Here is a 9,004-nt window from a genome sequence, read left to right on the forward strand (position 1 = left end):
TTTTGTATTTGAAGTGGGGAATCTGGGTCATAGGGGGTAATTTCTTTCTCAAGAATTTAAGAAATGCATTTACCCCTTACCCCCGCCAAACCCATGACTAAGTGTAAAACATATTTAATTAGAAACTTAAATTAAAGAGCACAAAGGTACTACACACTCATAGTAAATGTATTTATTATTTATTTCATTTCAATAAATCTCCAAGCATTGGCAATAACTCTCCATCCATAAGATGTGGAGTTTGGCTGAATAGGCACCTATCAAATAAACATTTCTTGAATAACAAAATCATAATGAAACAAAGGAAAGGGGGATATTTGGAAATAATCTCACTTGGAAAGGATTCTCACTTTGGAGATCTTCATATTTATTTTCCAAATATGCAATGATAGCTTTGCATGCGAGGAAATTTGTAAAAAAAGACATTATTTGACAAAACATGGGAAAATTTCAATAAAGCAATGACAATATTAATAATATGACTCACAGTTTACTTTGACCATGACTTCCTCTTAGAGAATTCATGAATATGGTATGTCTTCCAAGAAGGTCAATCCAAATAAGACTCTAGTGAGCACTACAAATAAGAAAGCATGATAAGAAAGAATAATCAAAAGCCTTCATTAAAACCCTGGTAAAGGAAAATCAAAAAACCTTTCATTATAAGGTAATATAATTATATTGCACAATAGCACATACAACCTACTAAAGAAATGCTCCAATTTACTATCGGACTCCTTCAACAAATTGAAACTAACCAGAGGATCTAATACAAACAGGTTATGTGAAATTTCCTTTGGGAAACTTGTGATAATGGCTGTGAAACAAAAGAAACATAATCAAGAACCCAATCTTAAAATCTGCCAAAAAAACAACTTTGTGAGCAAAATTTTTTACCTAAGGCCACAAATTAGAATAGAATCAGTGATTTTAAGACTTTTGTCTTTAGGAGTGATGGTGATGAGATATTCCTCCTCTCCATATGTTAACACATTAACAATCATCTAGCCATGAACTCTTCCCATTTCTTGGTGATTCAAGGTACCAAGCCTTGCTATTTCCTCTTTCAAGATCTCATCTTCTAAAAGCATTGTGATTTCATGAGCATCCACCCTCTCATGCTCTTTCTTAGACTTTAAATCTTTAACTTTTCTTGTCTCATATAAATGATTGACATCCTCAACTTGGACAGGCTTCTCCTTGAAAATCCTTGTAGGTGGGATGTTGAGGATATCAAATGCCTTCTTATCAAGAGTTGGGATGGGGTGTAAGAATCTGTCAAATCTATACCTAAGCTTGCTGACCAAAATAAAACTTTTATTCATCAAAGTCACCCTGTGGGCATGAGCAACTGTTATAGAGCTATCATTCATAAAGTTTATGAAAAAAGCCTTAGAATCCCCTTGTAGACAAGAAATAGCACAAAATTTCCATCTGACAAACTCCAACACCTCTGACTTCATTTCCCTACAGAGCCTGTCTAAAACTTGCCTTACAAGCCTCATGAAAAGTGCACTTGGGGATGACAAGATTGGTGGTTCTTTGAGCTTTTCTTATCTCCCTCAGAGATTTGATTTGGTAGTGAAGCCTAGACTTGACTTTCTTTTTCTGAATTGCAGCTTGATTGCTTGCTGCTTTCTTCCGAGATGGCTTACTTTCTACCTTAGAAGCAACATTGGGGCATTTGCCAACTCTTCACATTGTTTGCATAGTTCTTGCCTTGACAAAGAACTAAATGCTCTCCTTTCCACTCCTTGGTCTTTCCAACATACACTAAACAACGCGAAACAAGGGGGTTCCGAAAATAGAGAAAAGCTTCTCTTCATGTCATTTGGTTGAGAGAGATGAGACACGACAAAAGGGCCACAATGGTTAACGAGAAGAAAAATAGGCTTCTAAAAGAACTAAATGCTCTCATTCCCACTCGATGGTCTTTCCAACATACACCAAGTAGAGAATAAAAGGGGGATAAGAAAATAAATAAAAGATTCTCCTCATGCCGTTTGGTTGCAAAAATAGTTCAAGAAACCATATAGGATTGATCAAAATTGTTGATTTCAGAGAGAGAAATAAAGATGATGGCCTCATGAGAGGATGAGGGTCGTGCAGGTTTGAGGCGACCAGGCTTTAGCGGGCTGCAGACCCGGTTCAAGCAGAGAAGGCAGTCTACTAATCATCTAAGGTCCGCCTCTTCTTATGCCATATCCAAGTTAGAGAAATATAGGGTTGCTTGGTCTACGGTTGCCCCTTTTAAATCTGCTTCTGATGTTAACTCTATTAAATCTCCCTTCAATCTTCTCCCCATGCATTCAAAATCTTGAAACATGAAGATGCTAACCCCTTGCTTAAAGGCGTAGAGGAACTTCGTATCCTGCCCTATGATGAGTCTGTTATGAGGTTTGACCTAGCTAATGCCTTGACCATGGATCCGTCAGTTAAAGGAGATAAAGTAGTTCATTTGCACCCGCAGATTGCATGGAATCAGGTTAATGTCTTTACGAGTCAGGGATTGGTGCTCTACTTTACTGGGAAGCTACCAGTCATTAGAGATATAGCTGCCATTGATAGGGGGTTCAATTACTATGTTGTAGACAAATTGTTTTATGTTGGGAAGGTACTCTTTGAGGTGTTATTTAATATTGTTGAGGATAGGGATAAGGTTGTCTCTACTCCCATTGTTTTGCTAAATAACCAAGTTGTGCATGTCTTCCCCTAGCAACCAGTTTTAAAGAGGAATTTCTGATGAAGTACCCAGTATGGGTTAAAATTTTTGATTGTCCCTCCTTTGTCTGGGGTAGTATCGAAGAAATTGTTGGATCTTTGGGCAAAGTCCTTTTCTCCGCATCCATCAATTCTCCAAATAGGGGGCATGTTATCACTGTGGAAACCTAGGGCACTTCAGTAAAAACTGTCTCACTCTTTTAGAGGCTCAATGCCCTATGGCTCCTAGTTATCCTGGGTGTAAGAATTTGGTTCCTATGGAGAAAACTAACTCAGGGGTTACCACAAAAGGCTATTGAGAATATTCACCCTTCTAGTGCAATGCCCTTAGCTATGCATTCTTCTAAAAATCCAAATCATGCTTCAAAAAGTTCTAATCATATTCCCCTATTAGGCTTAATAAAGGGGAAGATACCTATTGATGCTAATGGTTTCACCCTAGTAACCTGTAAAAAAAAAAGTCCCTAAAAAAGGCATAAGGCCATATTTTTCCTCTATTTGCACCAGCACAAATAGCTTTTCTCTACTCCAATCTGATGCTGCTCAAGTTCCCTTAGATAATTTTACCTGTGTTGGCAAGACTCCACCATTCCTTCCCCCTGAATCTCAAGATGATGGATTCAACATGGAAACTATAATGAATGGTTGTAGTCATTGTTTGTCAACACATATGGTTTTAACATCTCTATCCCTATAGGTGAGTTGTGGCACTGGCTTAGCACCATTACACCCTTGCAAGGTTTGGTTTGTGGGGACTTTAATATGGTGGTAGATAAACCTGACTATTCCACTAGATCTGGTTTAATGCCTTTCCATGAAAAAGATCTATGGCGAACTGCATCTGACCACCTATACCTTATGGAATTTTCAGCCTCTAATCACCTCTTGACAAATCTAGGTTACCTACCACTCCCTTTCCCATCATAGATGTTGGTCAAGGTTAGACAATTTATGCAGCACAAGTATCTTGGCTTCGCCCATCTCCTGTGACGTCACTATTGATCTTGATTTGCACTTATCTGACCAGTTTACATTTATATTATCACTCTCTCAGTATGAATGGAAAAATGCAATGTCTGGCTTGCCCTCTAAAAGGCCCCTTATGGTTAATAGCATGTTGCTGGATAATACCATCTTCCAGAGTCATGTGCTTGCAGACATTACAGTTGTCACTTCATATGCTTTATCTATTTCTAAACAATGGGACCTATTTGTTATGTACATGCAGACCTCAATTAGACTATGTGGTAAATTTCTAGAAAAACAATGGAGACATGCTTTAGAGGCTGCACAACAGAAAACTCTGTGCTTCCCTCTGATCAACCAAGACAATTCAGCAGGGCAGCCTTGAGCACACATCTAGCATATCTCATGTACATGCCATGTACATGGTTCCACAACTCAGTTCACATATACATCCAGTGTCCAATCTCTGTTTCCACCCTTTCAATCTGCCATACCCCTCCTCTCACAAGGGGCCAGATAGCACAACTCTGCAGCAGCAGATACAAGCAGTGGAAAGAAAGAAAGATGGACAAGTTCAGAGCTTACATGCGTGGATTTGCACCGGAGGGACTGTACCAGTCTGTACTTGCAGTCGCTTGTATCAACAACTCTGCTTCACATGTGTGCACTTGATTGTACGAATCTGCATGCGCAACTCAATGCAAAGGAAGAATCTTGTATGCAAGAATGTATTCAACTGTTAAATGCCAAAGGCAAGTAGGCTGTAGAAAAAGAAAGATTCTTGTCTAGAAGGATTGAGCTCAAAGGCATAGCATACATATCTAGGGTATTTTTTCAGAAGCTCTCTCAAAAGAGGAATAGAGACACTATTGCTAAAGTGGTTGATTCTAACGGCTTGACCATAACTGGTGGCTCATATATTGCTAAGGAATGTGTTAAGTTTTATTATCAAACCTTGAGTCAAAAACCAGTAAGTTCTCAGATGCATACAACTACAATTAATACCTTGCTCCATTTTTTGAATACATGTATTGACAGGTGCACTTCTACGGATGCCCCCTTCGATGCCTTATTACATTTGGGGAATGAAAAAAGCCTAGCTTGGATGATCTATCAAAGGAGTTTATGGTTAAATTTTGGAGTTAACTATCTCCACAAGTGATTGAGATGGCTAATGAGTCTGGGAAGGATAGGACATGCATCCATATCTGAAGCAGGGTATTATCAAGATACTTCCCAAACAAACCTTCTTTTCCACCCTTTCTCATTGGATTCCCATCACAATGTTGGGTATTGTTTACAAAATATTAACCAAAGCAATAGCAATAAGACTTAACCCCCTTCTTAGGAAATATGTGCACTCTAGTCAGTCTGGATTTGTAGGAGGGAGATCCATATATGACAATATAGTGGCCTTATAACTTGGTATTGAATATGCTCAAGCCTCTAGAAAGGATATGGAATGCTACAGCTTGACTTTGCCATGTCCTTTGACACAATCAGATGGGATTTTATCAAAGTTGTGATGGGGAAAATGTGATTTGGAAACAGAATGGCCAACATCATATACTTACTAGCATCAGATGCCACCTCTGTCATTGACATTAATGGTAGACTATCTGAGGACATTGTCATTGCCACATCTATTAGGTAGGTTTTTTCCACTGAGTTTCCTCCTCTTTGCCTTGGCCACTCAACCTTTATTCTATCCTCTGGAATCTTATGCCCAGTCAGGTCAGATAATAGGACTGCAGGTCCACAACAAGCATATCCTAGTCCTTGGGTTTGTTGATGATACTTTCATGTTTTTAAAGGCTTGTAATGTGAATATATCAAGTCGTATCTCCATTTTGAATATGTAATTTGAAGCTGCTAGACTGAATCTGAACATTGATAAGTTTGTGCTCATAGATTTTTCTTCCTTTGACTTTGATGCTCTTATTTGGTCTGGTAAGAGGCTGCCTATTGGTCATGTTGTCAGGTACTTAGGATACCCTCTTGGAGTGAATGTGTGTAATGTGATGCTCATAGATTGGGTCCTCAATAAAATCAAAGCCAAAATCTAGTATTGGAAGGAAGATTAATTTCCCTTACATCGGAGACTGAGAATTGTCCAAGCCATTCTCCTTTCATACTTCTTGTATTATTTCCCTCTTTCTGATCAAGGTAAAATCATTGTTGTCTAGCTTTCTTTGGCATGGGAAGGGTAAAATACCCTTGGTGGTTGGGCTTGGGAGCTTATCACCCAACCTAAAAACTAGGGAGTTCTTGGTATCCTACACATAGATTCACACTTGATGGCCAGAAGAGCCAATTTCATTAAACATCTATTTCGCAAAAAGATTATGTGGACTTGGTGCTTGTGGGAGATGGTACACATAGGCAGAGTCCATTTTCATGGCATGTGGTCATGCTCCTCTTATGGTCCAGGGTAGAAATATCTCATTTCTTATTGCTTCTTAAGTCTTGTTGTGTTTCACTCATTTGGTCAAGAAGGGTTAGATACACTAGTAACTCTTTGCCTACTGAAAATGTTCACATTGGAGTTTTATATCTAAAAAACCTCTTGCTAAGCTTCTTGGCTCTGCATGCAGATATATGCATAAGAAGGGGGTGAACATGCTGGCCTAAGTATTGGACTTTAAGAACATGCTGTTTATTTTTTTCCAACTAAAAGGACTTACCAGCTTGGATTACCCTATAAGATACCTTGGCACTTTCTTCGTACCATGGTTTTCAAATTGCAAGTGACAATGATAGTGAAATTAGTGGATAGATTCAGAGACTGGGCTATCCCACATACTAGTATCAACTGGGAGACTGCTAAAACCAAAGACTTTTATCTATTGTTGCTCAGAACAAGACATCCTTTAGTGGAGAAATGCAATCAGTTTTGGAAACTATTAAAAATTAGATTCCTGGTGGGAAACAAATTTTGAGGAAGTGATATTTGGATTTCAAGGCTCAAGTATTTCTTTCGGAGACCATGGTGGGTTCATTACCTTTAGAAACTAAGCTCCAAAAAAGAGGTTTCAGTAATGGTCAATGATCAAGATGTAATATGGCTGTGCAATCTGTCAGGCATGCCTTTTGGTACTGCAACATTGTCAAAGAGTGGTGGAATTAGCTTAGGAAGATACTGTATGATAACCTGGGGATTCAGATCTCATGTTATCAACTTGATTTTGGTACTTTGCACTGTGCAACTAAGGAACTTCAACGGATCATTTTACTCATATCAAATTTTGGTTGCTATGGTTGATATGGTTGTCTAGAAACACATTAGTTTTTCAAGGTCAAAGAATATTCTCTTCAAGGTTACCTTGTACAACTTTAAAATCAAAATTGATGGAAGATGGTGTTTCTATCAGTCATATAGACATGAGATGCAGAATTGTTAGACTCATTTCGAGGTTGTAATTTGTACAAATTTCATGATTTAATAATATTTTTATTTTTGTTTAAAAAAAAGTGTAGAATTTTGCTTTTATAGGAAGAGGAGACACACGTGGGATCCAATGGGGTCGTGACACATGGCAAGCTCCCATTCGGCGCACTGATGGGCTCGAACGATTGTGACATGTGGCAAGATCCCATTCATCATCACATGGATGGGATGCAACGGTTGAGACACGTGGATACAACGTTGCAATGGTTGTTACACGTGGTAGTATCATATAAAAGAAAATGCGCTCTTGTTTTCCACATTTTCCAAAAGTTTTTTACCACTCACCTCTACTAAATGGCATGATTAGAGACATTTTGCCATAGCCAAAAAGTGTAATTTCACACTGTTTGGTCAAACATTCTACTTCAACCAAAACCCATCATTGCACGTGCCATTTCGTAAGGTCCTTCTCGATACCATGGAGCACCATGAAGGTTCTTCAGCAATAGGTCTATGTGAGATCTTGGATGAAACACCTGGCTGGCGAAAAGCTCCTTGACTTCATGCTCAAGGGGGGTGTGAATCCGGTTTCTTTAGTGTTGTAAGAGAAATCTTTAATACATAGTTTGACTTAGAAGCTATTCTTTATCACTCTAAGGACTTCCTCTCTAAAGAGTGGGCCAAATTTAAACTTTTGTGTGAGGGTCAAATAATCAAAGTGAATGATGTTGAGTATGTTCATTTTTACTTCATAGGAGAAAGCTCAACAGAAAGGGGGAAGGTCACAAGAAAGTTTAAATCATTAAAATTTAATTAGTATCAGATGCCAGCACAACAGATATGTGCCCTGAGAATAGGAGAAAGCTCAATAGAAAGGGGGAAGGTCACAAGAAAGTTTAAATCATTAAAATTTGCTTAGTATCAGATGCGAGCACAACAGATATGCCCTGAGAATAATACAACTTGCATATTCATTTAGAAGTCTCTTGCATATCTTTTTGGAGACTTTGGCAGAGGTTGAGAATACCTCATCTCAGGAGAATTATTTGATTCTGAGTGACTTCATTAAAAGGAGAAATTGAAGAACTAGTTGAACCTGTAGATGAGGAAATTGAAAAGGAGCGGAGTGTAGGTTTGGATGTGGTAGTGTTCAAAGCTGAAAAAATAATTGAAGAGTCTCCTATCCTAGAGGAGGATGTTTCAGAGTCATCATTTACCTTGCCAAGCCTCCCCTCCTTCCTTATCAATGGCAAAGAGTTTATTTTTCTTTCACATATCCAAAAACTTACAACCTTAGAGAGGACTATTCTCTGTGAAATATAATAGACGGTTATGATGTTGCTTCAGGATTCATATACATTGAGAATGAACATAAGGAGGAGTTGATTACTTTGGATATAGATACCTCCAATGAAAGATTTATTGATGGATCAAATTCCTTGTCTTTGTCTATTAAAACGGCATTAGAGAAACCTCCAACTCGTAGAGATGAAGATTTTGAGCAGAGGCTGGAGACCCTTGGAGTTGCTGATTTTGGGAGAGAGAAGAAATGGGTTTTTGAGCCAATAGAAGAGAAGTATGGCTCCATAAATTTATGGAGAGATAAAGTTCTTGAAGAAGATGAAAATCATAAAGTTCTTATCCTTGTGTAGATTGAAATTGCAAATTTCTTTCCTTTGTTTGTTAAAATGACTCTATTTTCTTATTGTGCAAATTGAAATTGTAGATGAAGACAACTCCTTCGGCAGAGGAATGGGTTTACCGGGAGCTGTAGAGAAGGATGCCAGCAAAAAATACTCTGCCCTTGCCTACTATTTGCCACATATGGACAAGGAGGTTTTCATTGTGTATCACGATGTGTTCTGAGATAATCCAGATGTACCAATGTTAGCCCTTAAAGTTATTTCAAGGTTGATGGGATACTCCCAT

General features: G+C 38.3%; 1 long non-coding RNA gene across 1 annotated transcript; it reads left to right on the forward strand.

Annotated features, from left to right (window-relative positions):
• The first annotated feature begins 1,967 nt into the window (after positions 1-1,967).
• Positions 1,968-5,595, forward strand: LOC147633371 (uncharacterized). The gene is made up of 2 exons (XR_015267054.1): positions 1,968-2,182; positions 4,726-5,595. It is a non-coding gene; the product is annotated as an uncharacterized LOC147633371 (long non-coding RNA).
• Positions 5,596-9,004: the final 3,409 nt, after the last annotated feature.

The sequence above is a fragment of the Cibotium barometz genome, chromosome 12 (genome assembly GCF_041138505.1).
Source record: "Cibotium barometz isolate CiBa-2024 chromosome 12, ASM4113850v1, whole genome shotgun sequence".
Lineage (NCBI taxonomy): Eukaryota > Viridiplantae > Streptophyta > Polypodiopsida > Cyatheales > Cibotiaceae > Cibotium > Cibotium barometz.